At 30.3% G+C, this 19803-nt stretch overlaps 1 protein-coding gene across 1 annotated transcript in view; it reads right to left on the reverse strand.

Annotated features, from left to right (window-relative positions):
* NBEA (neurobeachin) overlaps positions 1 to 19803 on the reverse strand; it is a 754131-nt gene that overhangs the window by 212492 nt on the left and 521836 nt on the right. The gene's annotated exons all lie outside the window — the stretch shown is intronic.

Consider the following 19803-nt stretch of genomic DNA (forward strand, 5'->3'; position numbering starts at 1 on the left):
AGAGTTCATGTATATGGAAATACAAACCTTGTGGGAGATGGCAGAATCAACTGGATGACCATATCTGCAGGTAACTAAGGTGGAGTGGAAGAGCCAGGCATGGGAATTCATTAGCTTGAGAAACAGAAAATTTAGAGTAAAAAAAAATATGTTATGTTAGAAATCTTTGGAATGAAGTTAGGAATTGTGGTGGAAAAATGGCCAATGAGATGATTAGCTGTACAGTTTCATATCCAATACTTTCTAGGATTTGTGTTTATTGATGATAGTTAAATTCATAATGAAAATTAAATTAATAACATTTTCCCGTTAATAATTTTTGTTCTGCCCTCTTCCACACAAAGGTCAGATTTATTAGTATAGAAAAGAGAAGCAAAGAAAGAAATAAGTAGCCATGCCATCTATCTATTTTCAGTTGTCAACCCTCTTCTTCTTAGTAATTCCCCAAAGGTTTTTTTGAACTTCTTTTTCCCAATAAACGCTGTCTTTAACTTTCCTTGCCAGATTTAGTTCACTATGAAGTTCAGCACTCTAAACACTATTTCTAATATGACAACGACCATAATTTTTTCCATTTATTCCTTATAACCTGCTTTTGGTTCCCTCTTGTAAAAAGCTAAAGCTAAGCTAGTTAACAAGTTTTCTATATTGTTCCACCAACTCTTCAGACATTTCCCATTTCCTCCCTAGTAAAAATAGTTTCTCTTTGTGTTTTCATTACATCATTTTAAAGTATTTCTTCTCTCCCAACTCCCTCCAAGCCCACCATGAACGTCCTATATTTTATATCCTGGATTCTAAATATTCTTTCCATTAAACCTTTAAAATCAATTCCCAAATTTAGGATGTATGACAGATTATGCTTGACTTTCTATTTCCTCTTTCTTTTCTTAAATTTTAATTTTTTAATTATCAAGGATTCATTTTTTTCTCTTTCCCATCTTTACACACACACAATGGCAATATATAAATACAGCATTTGTCCTACATTAGTAGAATACAAGCTTCTTAAAAAGACTATCTTCTTTTCTTTTTTTTTTAATCCAAAGTGCTTAGCACAATACATAGTAGTCCACTCATCTACAGTGTGTGTATATATGTATATATAAAATGTGTAAAATAAATCCATAATCAAGAAAATTCCCATATTGACTGTGTACAAAAATGCATGTCATTTTACACATTTAATCTATTATCTCTAGCAAGAAGTAGGTAACAATTTTTTTTTTTTGATTATTGATCATGTGGAAACATGGTTCATCAAAAGCCTTGTTAAGACTTTGAAAATTGCTCTTCTTCCAATGCTGCTATAGAATAAATTGTTCTGGTTTTGCTCATTTCTTTCTAGAGGAATTTATACACATCTTCTTAGGTTTGGTCCCTTTTATCATTTCTTATGGCAGATTAGCATTCCATGACATTCTATACAATTTGTTTAGCTATCTCTTTCCCAGACCTTTCCTAAAAGTATCCTCTTAATTTGCAGATTTTACCTTGAAAAAGAGTTGCTATAAATTTTTTTGCACACAGAACAGCCTCTTCCTCTTTGATCTCTTTGGGGTATAGGCCTAGTAGCAATAGTGCTGGGCCAAAAGGCATACACAATTTTGTAACTTTTGGGGCATAGTTCCAAATTGATTTTCTGAATGTCTATATAAATTTGAATATGGTAGGAGATATCATCCAAAATCTAATGAATGACATAAGATCATCTAATTCTCCAACTGTTTTTGTCAAATAGTTAAATTTTAAACCAGCATCTAGGTCTTTGGGTTTATTGAACACTAGACTACTAAGCTTTATTTGTTACCTGTTTCACTGATCAAACTTTCTATTTTATTTTACTTTTTGTCCATACCAGATCACCATAACAATTACTGCCTTATTTTTAGTTTGAGATCTAGTATTTCTAAGGTCCCTTTTATCATTATTTTCACTGGGATTCTTGACTTTTTGTTCTACAAGATGATTTTCATCAATTGTTTCTAGTTCTTTAAAGTGATTTTTTTGGAAGTTTGATTGGTATGGCACTGAACAAATTTATACAATACTGTCATCAGCAAATAATATTTCTCCTATTTTTAACCAAAGTTTTTGTTATTATATTCAATAGTTGCTTTAGTTGAAAGGTAGGCTCCTAAGTATTTTATACATCCTATATTTTGTTGATTGGGGGCTTTTTTGGGTGGCAATCAAGTTTAAGTGATTTGCCCAAGGTTACAAATTAGTAGGTATCTGAGGTCAAATTTGAACTCTGGTCCTCCTGAATAAAGGGTTGGTAACTCTATTCATTTTATCAGTTAGCTGCCCCCATCCTACAGTTATTTTAAATGGAATTTTGTCCTCTTTTTCTACTGAATTTTATTGGTAATGTAAAGAAATCCTAATGATTTGTATGACTTTGTTTTATGTCCCAAAGTTTTGTTGGAAATTATTATTTTAATTAATTTTGTAAGTAGCTCTCCAGGATTCTCTAACCATCACATCATTTGTAAAAAGCGATAATTTTCTTTCTTCTTTGCCTGTTCTTATTCTCTTAATTTATTTTTCCTTATTATTTCTGTAGCTAAGATAGCTAGTCAAACACTAGTAGTGATAATGGATACATCTATCTTTTCTTTACCCCATTCTTACTGGGAAAGACTCTGTCTCTTGACTTTAGATATATGCCACTTACCATTTTAAGGAAAATTCCTTTTATTTCTATGTTTTTGATGTTATTTTAAAATAGAAAAAGGCATCATATTTTATAAAAAGTTTATTTTCTGAGTCTATGGATTTGATAATTGATTATTAAAAATGTGATTATATATATAGCTTTTTAAATATTGAATCTACCTGAAATTTCTGGTATAAATCCAAACTAGTCATAATATATAATCTTTGTGACATGCTGCTGAGGTTTGCTAAAACTTTATTTAAAATTCTCTGCATCCATTTTATGGGTATTGGTCTATCATTTTCTTTTTCTGTTTTGACTCTGCCTGGTTTTGGCATTAAGATCATATTTATATGACAAAAGAAATTTGTAAGCTACTGTCTTTTCCTTTTTAGCAAGCATTTGGGTAATATTTAAATTGGTTTTAGAATGACTGATAGAATTTGCTTACAAATCCATTTAGTTCAGCTTTTTTCTTTAGCAATTCTTTTATGGCTTATTCAATTTCTTTTCTGAGAATGAGTTTATTAAACTTTCAATTTTTTCCCAATAATTTGAATATTTTCTATTTTTCTAAATAGTCATTCATTTATAAAAATCTATGTATATGAGGAAGGAAAAGTATTACGTGAAACTTACTTTTATCTAAAGTGCCCACGGTAGTATAGAACACATGTGGAATTTTGAATTTTACCTATATTTTGAATACATTACATTCAAGAGAGAAACAGGAAGAGACAGGGAGAATAATGAAAAGGGAATAAAAGAATAAATAGATTCAAGATGGAATTAACCTTTTTTTTAAACTGACAAAAAGAACAAAATTGTTTCTAATAACATACTTTATTTCTTATTCATTTGTAATGAACTCTGTTTTTTTCATTTCTTATACTGGTAATTGGTTTCCTCTTCTATTTTATGAGTTTTTTTCCCTTCATTCTATTGTCTTATACTTTTTTCCTCTTTATTTTCCACTCACTCTTTATCACAAAAAATATAGTGAAAGAATGTACTTAGCACTAATGCCCCTTTTCACTTCCTTCCACTTAAACCCTGATCAGAGGTTTTTCCATCTATCTCTTTCTTTCTTTCTTTCCTTCCAAATTCCTGATGTGATCTCCTTTCTAAGATTAAAGTTTTGTTGGCTTATTATTAATTCCATCTAGAATCTACCTACTCTTATTTCCTTTTTGTCATTCTCCCTATCTCTTTCTGTTTCCCTCTCAAATATATTCAAAATATAGGTTAAAAATTCAAAATTCCACATGTGTTCCTTACTACTTTGGGCAGTTTAGATATAAGTAAATTTCAAGTAATACTTTCCCTTCCTCATGTATATAGATTTCTACTTGCATAGCCAGATTATATGAGATAACTTTTCTTCCCACAATCTCTACTCTTTCCTTCTCTTTTCTTCATCTTTAAAAGATGCAGTAGCTTTAATCTTTTGTCTTATAAGCCTGCCTCTATTAACCCATGCTGATATTAAGATTCTGAGTGGACACATGTTATCATCCCCACCCTCATGAAAATGTAAACATTTCATCTTTATGAAATCCCTTTCAATTGCTTACTCTGTTTGTATTTTTCCAATACTTTTTACTCCTTTATTCCTATTTCAGATTTTCTACGCGGTTCTGATATTTTCACCAGGAATGCTTGGAGCTGCTCTATTATAGCTGGGATCATAGGTGTTAATTGTTATGTCCAACTTTCATAATTTCTTAAAATATAAAATGCAGTCTCTTTTTTTATGGCTCATGGCTTTCAGGTAGCTCACTGATTCTAGAATTACTGCTCTTTGATCTGTTACCAGATCAGTTACTTTGATGAAAAGCTTTATAGATTTTTGTCCCCCAAAATCTTTTATATTTTGTTTTAATATTTCTTGATACTCATGGAGTTATTAACTCCAAGGAATCTGTTTCTTGGATAAGTTTATACATCTCTTGCACTAAGCTGTTAGATCTCTTTCCAAGTCTCTTCTCCACTGAAATACAAGAATTATTAGTTTGTCCCTTCATTCATTCATGAATTTGTTCACATGAATATATCAGATTAATATGGTTTATTACAATATCACTCCTCATCTTACTTTTGCCTCTATTTTACCTTTGAATATGGTATACCTATTCCAATTATATGTCACAGTCAGATTTGTCTCATTGCTAAATTAAAATCTTTAATTCTATCCATTAAAGATATTCCAATTAAGTATATCCCCTATTAAGTCTAACAGCTTTTAAAATATATGGAGATAACTATCATATTATTTCTATTATGTCTTCTCTCCTATAGGTTTATCATTTCTGATACCATTATTTTTCTTTCATTTAGTTCTAAATTCTCTTTAACTTGGGTTCATGAATGCTCATTAAATTTATCATATTTACTAATCTAGTTTCAAAATCATCTTAATATATGATTATAAAACCCATTTCTCCTCATCTTTTCTACATGTATTGCTTGAGAGAGTTTTGTCATATAGTTTGCCAAAATCTAAGTATATTATGTCAGAGAAATACCATTCCTCAGATTCATCAGTCTATTCTATCAAAAGAGTAAATGAAATATTGTTGTTTAGTTGTTTCAATAATTTCACACTCTTTAGCCCTCATTTGGGGTTTTTTACTAAGTGTTTGCCATTTCTTTCTTCTATTTTTTTTTTTTTAATACATGAGAAAACTGGCAAACAGGGTTAAGTAATTTACCTACCTCACGGAGATTGTGTTGCTTGAAGTTGAATTTGAACTGGGATCTTCCTGACTCAAAGTCTGATGTTCTATTCACTGTGCCATCTACCTGCTCTTTACTATAACTTGTTATTATTGAAAGGGTATATGTTTTTTGTTAAGGGTATATGTCCCTAAGAATTAATTCTAAATATGTCTCCATACTCCAAAGAGGAAAATGACCATTATATTTAAAAAATATATATATTTTTAACCTCTGCTGCTCTCTTCCTATCCGCCCTCCTCCCCCCTTTGTGATGACAAAGAACTTTTCTGGAGTCCTAAATAAATTAGGACTAAATGACTAATTACTAAGTAATTAGTAAATATCTGAGATTGTTTTCAGGTACCAAGTACAATGTTATGAATTCTTTGGATGCTAAAAAATATTCAACTGAATTTTATTTTTTTAATTAAAGATATCAAAGTAAGGTCCTCCTGAAAGAACCCTCTTAAGATTCTGGCTTATTTAGGTGTGGAAAAAAGTTTTGTTTTTATATTAACCATAATGACTCACACTTATAAAGTATTCAGTCATTTTAAATATCCTGACATTCTTTATATTTTATTGATCTTCAAAATAAAGTCCTTTGAAGTTTAAAAAATATTATTACTTCCGTTTTAAAGATGAACTATAGACTAAAACTGAGAAGGGATTTACCTAATTTCACAAAACTAGTCACTTTTATACCAGGATTCTGAATTCCAAATGAGTATTTTTTCTTCTTATAATATATTTTTAGATGAGAACCAGTGGGATTTTCCTTCTCTTTTCCCTTATTTCAGGGTGTAGAAGATATGTGAATGTCAGTTATTTGTGCAATTACCATATGATGCCCAATACTATTTGCACTCAGGAAGTTTGATATAAGTCCTAGAATTTGTTTGATATTAAATTATATTGAAATTATTAGATCTCATGGCTTGAGTCTTGAAAATGGGATCTAGGTATGATCACTACTAGACTAAGCAGAATATGAATTTCAAAAATTGCCTATCTTTATAGACTTCACTATCATTGCTGAGTTTAAGTCTTAAAAGATTTGTTGCCTTTTTTTCTCCAAATGGTATATCTGTTCTCACTCTGGTTGTCTCTCAGCAAACTACCAAATTTTGACTTCTATAGAAATGCCATTTAAAGTAAATTTGTAACAGGAAAGTAGGGATTTAAAGCAACTTTGAACCTATAGATTTTTACAAGTTATTGGGGCACTGAATATTTGGCAAGGACGTGGTAAGAAATGTCAATCTCATCATGACTGGTATACAGAATTAACTAAAGACAGATCTGATATGTGAAAACTATTTGTAATAAGCTTTTTCTTTACTTCAGATTTCTATGAAGAAACCAATTCAAAAATGATTGTTATATTAATCTTTCAAGAAGATAGCATAAAACCTTTATTTGTGGATTTTGTTTCCCAGAGGTATACTTTTCCTAATATATTTTCTTGTTTATCTCTATTTTGCTCATGTCTAATATCACTTTAAAAATGAACTTAAATCAGTTCCAATATAAACATTAAAAAGAGATAATATTCAACTTTGTGAGGAGGAGCAAATAATTTGATTCTCATTTGATTTTGAAAATATGTTTTTCAGTTAAGATCAAGTTAATTAATGTATTTATGCCTTATCTCTGACAGAAGTTTCTTGAGGGAAAAGACACTCAATCATCTTAGTATCTTTTGAATACTACTAACTACTACTACTACTACTAAAGATCATATCTGACATTTATATATAATGCCTTAAGGGTGCTGCAAAGCACTTTACACATATTATCTCAATTGGTCCTTAAAATAGACAATAGTTTTACTATTACCTCCATTTTAGAGGTTTGGAAACTGAGGATAAGAGAGATTAAGTGACTTTCCCCGGTTGCACAGATATTAAAGTCTTCCTGATTTCAAAAACAGAATCCAATTTACCACACCACACTCTATCTCTATCCTAACACTTTGTACATATTGTTTAATAAATGCCTGTTGAATTTTAGTTGTAGATTTCCCAAATCTTCAAATTCATAACTGATTTTAAACGTTTACTAAAAAATAAAGTTAAAATGTAAACAAGCAATGATAAAGTCAGGGGAAACTGGCACAGATTATAATCATTTTTCAGAAACCTCAAGAATCACACAAAAGAATACAAATAAATCACTTAAAGAACAAGCTGTGTTCCAGACTTCATTAGTTATAATTATCTCTGAACTATGCTTACCAGAGTGGACATGTCAGCTGGGAATGAAATACAATAGAGTGGGCAACTTATAAACTTCTCTAAGCACAGAAAGAGTTCATAAAAAAACTGCTTGTACATTTGGATTCATGTGATAATACCTCTTCTCTCTCTTGCATAAACTACTAGATGACACAGATGGGGCAATCTTATATGTGAGAGTTTCTTTTGTGGAAGCATTGAATTTTGAAATCCATTCAAGAAATAAACTACAAGAAACTCATATACTGGATCTATGTCTTTGTGCTTTATTATACAGATATCATCATTTTATGATATGGGATATTGATCATTCACATATATTTATTAAGAAGTTTGAGCAAAAACGATCATTTACACACAAAATTTAATGATTTAAAAACCATTGCAATTATGAACACGTTCTTATTTGGCTTCTACACTTACCTAAATGGTATTTGCTGCAATTTGTCTCTAACTATACAGTAACAAAAGTTATATATGAAAAAAGTTTTATCACTGTGTATATTAAATCCATTTTATATTCTTTTTTCATGTTTCAAATGCTGTTTCAATGTCATTTATTACTGACAAATAACTGAAACCTTTTAATTTTTATATGAATTCCAATTGAATAAAAATTCTTTTGTTTTGAAACATCAATTTACTATTTTACACTAAATTATATTTTCAAAGTTAAAGTCTTTAAGTAGCAATATATAAGAATTCCCTGTAATAATATAAAACCTGTGTGCTGTAAATGTACTATAATTACAAACCTTTTTTAAAAAAGTTTCTCAGAATTTTTAAATAATCTACATATATATTCATATTGCATTTACAAAAAACGGTTATCCATATTTATCAACACATTTATATTTGTCAATATATGACAAATGTTAAAATAGTAAATATTTTCTTTCATCAGAAAAGGCTTATTGGGTTGGGTTATATATTGTATAATTTTTACAACATGGTCTTGATAGTTTAGAATAATTATAATTTAAATCTTATTTATAAAAATAGCCTGAGTACCACTGTATGAACATACTTGTGCAAGACCTAGTGAATTTAAAGTTATATATTTAATTAAGATGATATAGCCCTAAAGAGTAGCTATATGAAAATTTCAAAATTATTACTGTAAAGTTCTACTTTGTGATTAATGCTGCCTAGCAGTAATTCTTAAGAGTTGTTATATTTGATAATGTCTACATTTATATAAGTCAATATAAATGTTCATTATGACACCGTATGTTTTTACAGATTCACAAGTGAGATTCTGGTCTGTGAAATCTAGCCCACTGTCAAAAGGTGTGATATGATTTGAAGAGTCAATAAAATAAAATTTGTCCCACATCCTCCAAGTCAACATTATTATAAACAGCAAGCAAACACACATACACACATACATTCACAAATTTCTAATTGAACTTCCAGTTAGTACTGTAGACATATTTTTATTATAGAAATAATATTGTTCAACAGCATTTTCTTGGAAAGTAGTATTTATAAATAATGTTAATACAAGGGGAAGTTCTAAGAAAAATTAAAATTTGTAAAGTGTGTCTTACATCATAATATCTATGATTAAAGAAAATGCTAAGAAATAACTATTTGTATTTTATGTGAAAAATTTCATTTAAAATTCACACTAAATGCAAATCTGTTTCAAAAGTGTTAAATTTTAAGAGTAAAACCTACATGAATAAATTTTCATAAATAATAATGAAATGGCTACTTATATTTGTGGTTTATGTTATCAGAAGTCCATTAATCTTAGCAGTTCATATATTGGGGTGATCACTTTATATGATACTAGGACACTTTAATTTTCTGGCCAAATTTTTATTATTTCCAAAATATAGTTTTATTAAAAAAACATATACATGGAATATTTTGTTTTTAAACAAAATATATTTTCAAATATAAAAGTAAATTTGTTTTGATGTTTATTCAATAAATAGAAATTCTGTGACAAAAATTTATTTTTAAAAGAAACAAATGGACATTTTTCATATTTGGTATTAATTTCATTTATATTTCAATAAAGTCTATAACACCATAAAGTATTAATGAAAGCTATTTATTACTACTTATCTTATACAGACATCTGCATCTTTCCCAAGGCAAAAAATGTCTTCAATGGAAATGCTCAAATTTAAAATAATTGGATAAATCCATTCATTAGTTGTTCTCATGCACTTTGTAAAGTATTAGTCCATATAACTTTAAAGAGCTATTGAAGATAATTGTTAGAAATTCTCTGACTTGTGTCTACAGTCTATAGTCTCTCTCTGTCTCTGTCTCTGTCTCTGTCTCTTTCTCTCTCTCACACCTGGATCTTTCAAGTGAAAAAATAAAAAAGTTTTCATTCTATTATCCAAATCTCAATTTCTCTTTTGGCATGAATATGTTAGTTATATTATTTTTTCACTCTATTGAGCCTCTATAGACAAAAATCATAATGAACTATATAGAAGAAATAATAAGATACCTTTAAAGTTAAAAACTAATTCAGGAAAATTATCAACAATGTTACAAGCATATAATGTAAATATGAATGGAATATGGAAAATACCTAAAAATGTGAGCCTGTACCATTTAAGAAGTTTGTGATTTGTTTTAAAAAATGCAGATACTAAAACTATCATGGCTGATAATTTCATTCTGACATGAGTGTAAAAGGTTAAGTTACTATCTGAAGTAAGGTAATCTGGTTGCCTTTCACAGCAGCCTGCAAGCTCTGCAATCTGCATAGAGAGGGGCATTTGTCATCATTAGCTAAGCAGTGACAGCTGGCACCCAGGGTGTCCCAGATTCAAGAAGTGGCAGAGGTACTCTCTTAGTTTAAGTTGCCATTAAATACAGCATGTTTCATGAGAATCAAGGAATTCTTTATGTAAAACTTTATGATAAAACACTAGTGAACATATTTTGAATTTTCCATAACATGTATAATAAAATGATAGCACACAATTAGCAGGATGCCTCTAGACAACAAGATGCCAGCATACAGTATGAATAAACATTCCCTGCTGCTACCAAAGAGGAATAGAAGTTTATAGCATTTAAACAGTTAAGGTTGTGTATTTTTCTATGACTTAAGATGCTCAATTTATTAAGTCTACCCAAAGCAAAACAAACAAACAAAAAAACCATTGACTCTAAAAAAGTATTTTCCCCCTGATAAAATTTAATTTCCTAATTAACAAGTTTTAATTCACTCTATAATCTATAAAAAGTGTAAATAAACTTTATAGTTATTTCTTTTTTGTATCCCAGTGCCAAACACAATATCTTGCCTTTAGTATGTACTTAATAAAAGTCTGTTCAATGATTTAATTCAAAGAACATTTATAAATGGTCTTTTACTTGCAAGACACTCTAGGCATGATACAAGTACTTCCCTCTCCCCCTCAAAAAAGAAAAGAGAAAGACAGTTTCTCTTGAATTGAATTCACATCTGGAATATGGCATGAAATTAGTCAAAATTAAATGATGACCATGTTCTATATGTTTAAAATGCTATAAAGACATTCAATTGTCTAAATAATTTGAGTCATATGGCTTAATGATTTGCTTGAAAGTTGTTTCTTTTTCTGAGAAATGTTTGAAAAGTTAGCTTTACAGTTTAATAAACTAGACCAACTAGAGATGCATGGGCCCAAAAGTTGTAATCAATTTGACTTTTCAGAAAATAAAAATTCATAATAATCATACAATTATAATTTTGGGTATTTTTTTCCATTCAAGGGTCTATTAAGCAAAAGAAAGTTTAAATATTGAAATGATTTCATTTAAAACTATCTATTTGAAAGAATAAGAAAATTACACTTTCTAAAGTCATCTTCAATGTTAGGAAATGTAATCAATAACACTACAGTTTTATATTATTATGTAAACTAGTTTTCACAAATAAAACTAATTTTTGTGTTAATGTAAAATCTATGCAAATACATGCAGTCATTTATCAGGAAAGCTGACAAGCATTCCATATTGGAGGGGGAAAATGAAACTGCCTCAAGAATAGAGGCAATTAATTATTTCTGTATTTTCTCTTCCTCTGTCTTGAGGCACAAAAGTTATCCATCCAGTTAAAACAGCAAATGAAATAAAGAGTTTTTTTTTTTTTTTATTTAAACACATATGGCTTTTGCCTGCAATACTGATCACCACAAGGTCTACAGATGCCCGTGGCTAAATTGTACACTGGCAGATGCACACAGGGGAAAACTGTGCTAATGCAGCGTGGAGAGCAAAACAAATGAAGAACTGAATTTGTGGAGAGAAAAACACTATTTCCCTCATTGAGTTATGCATTTTCCTTACCAAATAGAGATTAAGATTACAATAACATTAAATTTAGTTTGCTGAATCAAAACAGAAAACAAAAATGTAAAGTTAAACATAAACATACAAACACACGTTAAAAGTTCATTTAAAAAAACTGGATAGTCAATATTTAAATTATTTCCCCAATTAAAAGCTAACACATTAAAAAATATTGCAGTTAATATGTATGTGAATATATATGTATATACAAACGCGTATTTGTAATTACTTTTATCTTAGTACAACTGAAAATAAGAAGAATTTATTAATCTTAGTTACTTCCTTAGCATGAAGAAGATTTCTATAGTTATTAGCTATTTCTTCTGCCAGTGTTGTTAAAGGTCAAATAATGAGAAAGCAATATTCAGGTTTTTTGGTATACCTAAAGTTTGCTTTTGTTTTGTAAGGAGAAAGAGCAAGCATTAAAGTAAACACTACTGGAAACATCTTAAAATTATTGAGATTGCATTAATTTCTCTACTGGGAAACATGAATTTCACAATTTTTTTTAAAATAAAAGAATTATCCAAATAATCTACTAAGTAAAGAAAAAAGAATAGAAAGCCCATTTCGATATTTAAATAAAAGTAATAGAAAGGATTTCACGATTATAATCATCAATGAAAAATATTTATTAAAGGATCTAATATTTTCAGAATATTGACCATGGCACTTGTAGATATGTAGCAGCAAGAAAAATTAAAAACCTTAATTACGCTAAGGTTTGATATTTATAGCCATTTAAATTTAAATGCAAATTATTTCTAAAAAGCAGATACAAAAAAGCATTCCATCATATCTCTCTCTCTCTCTCTCTTTCTCTCTCTCTGTGTGTCTCTCTTTCTCCCCCCCCTTCCTCCCTCCCTCTGTCTCTCCCCCCACCTCCCACACACACACTCAGAGGAAGAGGGAAGAAGAAAGGCACAGAAGACACACACACACACACACACACACACACACACACACACACACAGAGGAGAGAGAGAGAGAGAGAGAGAGAGAGAGAGAGAGAGAGAGAGAGAGAGAGAGAGAGAGAGAGAGAAAGAGAAAGAGAGAGAAAGAGACACAGAGAGAGACAAGACACAGAGACTAATACTGGCTCCAGAAAAAATTTAAAAAGAACCCACTCATGAAATACTGGAAGCAAAATTACTATTTAAACTTGAAAAGACTTGTCCCCAAGGAAAGAATACAAATGTATTATCAATTATGCCATAAATTTTTTTTCCTTTATAGTACACTCTGGCTTTCAACTTCATATTTGGTGAACAAATTATAAAAATTCTTATTTGTCTAATTCATATAAATATAGTAACATAACTTTATTGGCTTTTTTTCCATTGGACAAATGGCCATGAAAACCCCAACTGTTTGTCAAGTAAATTAAGGAAGACCTACTTCCAAAAAAAATTATTATATATAACATAAATAAGGAATATTTAAAGAACTGCTATTCCTAAATTAGATGCTGTATATACCACTAATTTCTTTTGCTTAAAACCATTGTTTCTAAGTATGCCAATATAAATTTTTAATCACGAAGAGTGCTCATCATTTTAAGGTACCTAAAAGTAAGAGTTTCATGTGAGACTAAGATGAAGAACACAAAATCATTCCAATTAACAAAGTGAATGAAATATTAGTTACTAACATAATGTTAGCAAACTATTTAAGAAAATAAAGCTGAAGGTACAATTTTAATTCTCCCAAACTATCAAATTTTCTAAGATATTTGAAAACAAGAAAATTCTTTTAACTTTTGCATCCTTAATTTGGACATATGCATTTTAATATATAATTTCATACATAAGCATTTACTTCTAATACTACTTTTCTTGAGCAACCATTTTTGAGCAACAAGAGAACAAAATGGAATGCCAGTGATTCTAATTAGAGCATATTAGTGATTAGTAAGCATATTAGATAGTATTTAAATAATTGTTTATAAAGTAGAAAGTAGGTAAATTATATCTTTTATAATCCATATAATCAGCTAAAAAAAGAGATTTATGATTTAATAAATTAATTTTATTCTTTCCCCCCTCTGAATGACTTTATGTTGAAGATAATGTAATAAAAGTAATTTAGTCATTTTATAGTTTCTAAAATTATTTTTTAGACTTATAATTGCATTGCTCTATCATTTAAAATACTGGATTATGAGATCTTTCATCATAAGTCAACTTCAAAAATTAGACATTTTGAATGAAAAAGGATATTCAGTCACTGGAAGTTGATCATCACGGAGCTAAATTCTCAAGGTCAACATTGAATATTTTTAGTTGCTTAATAATATACAGCATGAAACAATAATGAGAATTCTTTAGTCCTGAATGACCCATTACAAATTTAGTAGAATAAATACAAATCCTAACTGATCACATACAATTTTCTGGGTGCTGGAGTCTAACAAAAAAAGAGCATTCTGGATAGTTATGAAGACTTAAAATATAAATATGTATGTATACTACCTGGATGATGTTTGTATTAAGGAACAGCTAATTTGTTATGATTTATCTAAAAAAGAGCCATCTGAAACATGTCCTGTCTGAATATTTCTAAAATTTGCAAACAAAACAAAATATAACCTATTACTCTACAAAAAGAATTTAAAATTAATAATGAAACTGATTACTTGGTATATATGAACTCAACATTTGCTTTATTACATTCAATAAATCAGGAGCTTTAACATAAACTGTTATTAAGAAGGTTTGGAGGCATTTACCTTATATTGTAATGTGACAAATATATATTTATGATATAATAATTTTAGAATTCATGATGAAATTCAGAAGGCTCAAGAGCTTCGGTTTATATTCCCAAGTGAAATGGGGAACTGAGGCATTATCCAGTTAATTTGAGTTAGAGAATATAAAAATGAAAACCTTCTAACAAATATTAAGATAGTTGAAGTGATTGTGGGGTTTAAAAAAATTAGATCCAGATCACTGCTTCAATTTTTTACTTGTGTTTGTATATGTAGATACATTTTTTGTATGTTTCTAAATTGAATCTTTAATGTGAAAAATATTATCCCTTCAACATCTGGTACCACCAATAGAAAATTTGATAATCACCATGGGAAAAAGGATCTAAAAAACAAATAAAGACATAATTATGTACATCTCTGGCTATGTCTATAGTGAATAGGTAAAGTGAGTTAACCTTAATATTCAAGTAAGGAATGCCCTTGCCAAATCTGAAATATATATTTTAGCCACACTTAATTGGATAATTCAGGTGAAGAAATGTTGAGGGAACCTAGTATATTGACTGACATGCTTCCCTTATTTCTATATGCTTTCTTAGACTTATTAAAATAAATATTTTTCTATAGACCCATGATGTCATCTATGTACGTTTTTCTTTATCCAGTACAAAAACATGAAACAATCACTTTAGAAAACTATTGGAACTTTTTAAAGGTTTAAACTATTTTTATTTCAAATGCTCTTATATGTCGAAATGGGAATGGGGGAAAGAAAAGTACAGGTACTATCAAAGTGAATATTCAGAAAGGGTCCCTCTACTTTACTTTATGTAATGTGACACATAAAGAAAACTCCCCACAAATATCTGTCTTAAATTTCTCTAGTGTAACAAAAAATGTATTATGGCTGGCAGAACAAAACAGATGAAATAGTTGAGATGCATTAAAAAAATAGTATGAGAGAAAGGTAAGAGAGGTAGGAAAGAAGAATGGAAATAAGACCTATTCAGTGAGCCTTCAAAGTCACTCCAGCAGTAGGGATAAATAATTTAATAAACTCAACTTCATATTCTTTTTTATCTCCCTGGTGCAATAAGCAGATATTAAAAAAAACTTGAAATTCATGAATAGTGTTATATAGAATCATAGCCACCAAATAATGAAAAAAACACAGGAAGTAATATCTCCACAAGCACTTTACATATATGTGCATATGCTCTAATTAACCATTATTTTTCCTACATGAAAAGATATTATTGTGGAAATTTATGAGCCTGAAACTCAATTTTTCAAATTAGATTTATTAAAACACAAAAACCTTTTATTCATACATTCCTCAACATAATTGGGCTTTTTCTGTATGTATGTGCTAATAAGGTGGCTATTTACATGTCACTTTGTCTACAGTATGTATGTACAAAAGACTAGATAATGAGGGGAGGGATACTTAGGGAATCATACTTTAGGATATATACCTTTCTGTTTCATATACTTAAATTTTTTTGAGAATAAAAACATTTGAAATAGCTACATTAATAATTATATAATCTATGATGATAAAAGGGCATGTAAATACTAACTCTATTTGCCACATTTTCAAAAGGTTAGACTACAGGGTAACCAAATAAGTTCAGTACATGGTCACAGAAAGAAAAGATTCTACAGCAGACTCTGTTATACCTCAGGGTTCTAAATACCATACAAATGTAAACATATAAATCATAAGACTCTTGTTCTCCTTTCAATTAGGTCAGTTTTCAACAATTATCATTCTATTATTAGCTCATGTCAAGAATGTCTGCATGCATACCATTTGAAACAATTCAGCATTTATTTCTTCAAGCTGGAGAGACTAATAATCAGTTTTTTGCTGCAATATTAAAAATGAAATGTTCTCATATTTTAAGCAAAAATATTTACAATTCAAAAAATCAGTTCCCAAAAGTACCACAGCTAATTTTTATAAGTTCACCAAATATGCTAATCAAAGAGTTTTATGTTATCTTGGTATATTATTCCACAATTTTAAAAAGTTTGCTTTTGAGATAAAGTACATATTTTTAAAGAAATGATGCATAAAATATTTCAATATTCAAAGCAAAGAAAAACATTTAAACTGAATTAGTGTATAAACCAGCAAGTCTTGATTGAACATCTTCCTTTCATGGGACATTGCAATCATAAGAAAAAGAGAATACACAACTTCATTTAAGACTTTAATTTTAATTTTCTTTTCAGCAATAACTAGTGTGTCTAGGATCAACTGAAAGGTTTTTTACTATACAAGGCAATTCATTTCACGTGTTCATTGTAACAGAAAATCACTGTGTTGCAGCAACAAGCAGGACTTGCGCAGGAGTAATATTATAGGTCGCCCAGTTCACCAACAGTGACAGCAGCAGATCTGTGAATCTTGTGTTATGTAAATCACTGTCAGCTCCATATGTGAAGGGTGTTCAGAAAAGCAGCTCAAAAAAAAGCAGTAGACTCACTTTCCTTGAAACTGAATTACTTCACTTTCCTGGAATACACTTTGACTAACGAGTTACCTTAGTCCCTTCTCTCCATTTTTCTTCCTCAAAGTGTAAATCGTTAGTGAAAAGCCCCAGGTCGCACCAATTAGTTTGCACAAAATGTTTCGTTGTTTAGCTTCGTTTTAACCCAATTAGGCCGAATAGGCTAGAGTCTCTAAGATCTACCACCTGCGTGTCTGGGTTTTCCAGAGGGTCTATGGCTCCCGCCCACTGCATCCCCATCGCGTTTCACATTAAACTCAACTGGAGGGCTTGATTGAGCATGGATACAAACATATTAAATCACCTCAGTGGGTGTTAATGTCTCCCAAAACTGCCCCGGGGATTTATTTGCCCCCATATTCCATCACACCCAGAATCAAATGTGTTCATTTCCAGGTGACCAACAAAAACAACAAAAAGAAGGCAAAACCAAAACTTCAATTATAATAGACAAATAATACATCAGAAGAGTCTATGGATTTTTGGGTGTTCTTGAAAAATAAAGTAACTTCATTCTACTTTGAGGTAGAATTGCTGATAAATTTCGATTATAAATAGCTAAAAACTGAGAAACATTCAAGGGAATTCACGTTGAGTTTATTTTGTGTGTGACTGCTGGACAATGAGGTAAAGTAAAGTTAGGAAGAAAACAGGAAGGAGAGGGGATGGGCAACAAGGAAAGTGGTGGGGGATGAGACCAGCAGAGACAGAGAAAAGACTAGGGGGAGGGAGTAATTGGGGGAAGAGACAGAAGTAGAGACACAGTCAGAAACAGATGCAGAGACAGAGAGGGAGGGAAGCAAAAAAGAAGCAGATAGGTGTATAGGACAGTTACTGAGAGAAGAGCTTAGGGAGTAAGGTCTGGGGAAGCAGTGGGGGAAAAAGGGCAAAAGACAGCAAAGAGGAGCTGGACGCAAAAAGCAATTTTCATTAGGTTAGGCACTAGTAGAGGAAGCTTCTTCCTTTTTTCCCTGAGAGGCAACAGCAAAATACTCTGCTAGTCAAAACTGCTGCTCTGATTTGTCTTCTCTTGCTTTCTTTTCCTTCTACAAAAGGTGGCCTCGCATTTACTAGTAACTAAAAATTAGGCAAAGATAAAGAAGGGGCATTTAAAGTGTTTTTTTAAAACCAATTCCCAGTCCTTTCAGAAGGATCAGTACTTGGCTAAAGAAATCTACGGATGGTGGAAACCCAGAATTTACTTTGTAATTTCTACCATGTAACAGAATTTAACAGAATTTTCTATAGATTACCAGAGGGCAAAAAATGCATGGTTTTGTGAATTTTTTAAAAAATGTAAAAAATAAGTTGTAGGAATAGTCTAATACAAATAGAGAAACTCTCTTGAGATCAGTTACCTATAAATGGGTTGGGGGAGAGGAAAGGGTGTCTGTGAGGAAGACGCAAAAGAACTATTTTAAACTGGAAGAGAAAATTTAAAATAGCTTCCCACAAAATGTGGAAATTTGTTTGGGTATTTTCAAAATTCATCTCACTTTTTAAACACAATGGAGAACCCGACTGAGTATTCCTTCTATTTTGATGCATTTTGCTAAAACAAAAGAAAACTATTAAGCACATTAAGGTAATGCTATATAAGAGAAGCTTTATTCTTTTCTGTGTTTTAAAATTTTTTAATGATTAAATCTTTATTATTTTAAAATTACCAAAATGAAACATTTCTTTCTTGATGTTTGATTCATCTTAAAATACGATAAACTATTTCTTTTGAAGGTTACTAAAAGAAGCAGAGATGCTACAAAGTAGTTTTTGGCATTTTTACACTCTGCACAGTTAGGCTACAACAGTGGACACTTGAGAGATAGTTCCTAAAATACAATCAATACAATCAAACCCCAAATTCCAAAACTTCAAACTGTCAGGTTAGTAATATGTCAGCATATCTGCAATCTCTCTTGTGCCCACATTGATTACAACACAATTTAAAATAACTTCATATTGAAATAAAGTATGAAGAAAAATAATTTGCTATTTATTTTTCAAGTATTTTTAAATTCTCCATATATATTACATAGCTCAGCGTACTAAGTATGGAGAAAAACCTGCAATCACAAAAGACAAGAAACTGAGTTGGGGGGGGGGGGAGGTGAGGAAGAGAAGGTTTACAAAGTATCTAACTTTTTTTTTTTTTTAAACTTAGTTGATTAATCAAGAAATCACCAGACAATTTAACAACTGGGATTTTAAAGATTTGTTTCAACTGCCACACATGAGTCAAGTAAAGAGTATACCAAATATGCATAGCTCAAAAACAAAAACAAAGCAAAACAAATCTAATTCAGTGGCACATGTAAAATGCTATTTGAAAGCTATTTCATAGATGCCAGCTATCTAAAAAGAAAATTTCAAAATTGAAAAATTACAAACATCTACAAGGTCAAAAGGAGAAAAAGAATCTGACAGCAAACACCAGTTAATGAATTTGTCTATGAAAACTCCCTTCTAGTTCACCGACTGATGGATGACCATCAAATACACCTGCAGTCACATTTCAAGCCGTAGAGATACAACCAGGGTTTCATTGCAGAAGAGAAGGATTTTGCCAAGTTCTTTCAAAAAACGTCAATATGCTTCAAGTAACACCAAAGCTAAGATTCCTCTTGCTTTCCAAAAGTATCTAGGTAGCCT

The sequence above is a fragment of the Antechinus flavipes genome, chromosome 3 (genome assembly GCF_016432865.1).
Source record: "Antechinus flavipes isolate AdamAnt ecotype Samford, QLD, Australia chromosome 3, AdamAnt_v2, whole genome shotgun sequence".
Taxonomy (NCBI): domain Eukaryota; kingdom Metazoa; phylum Chordata; class Mammalia; order Dasyuromorphia; family Dasyuridae; genus Antechinus; species Antechinus flavipes.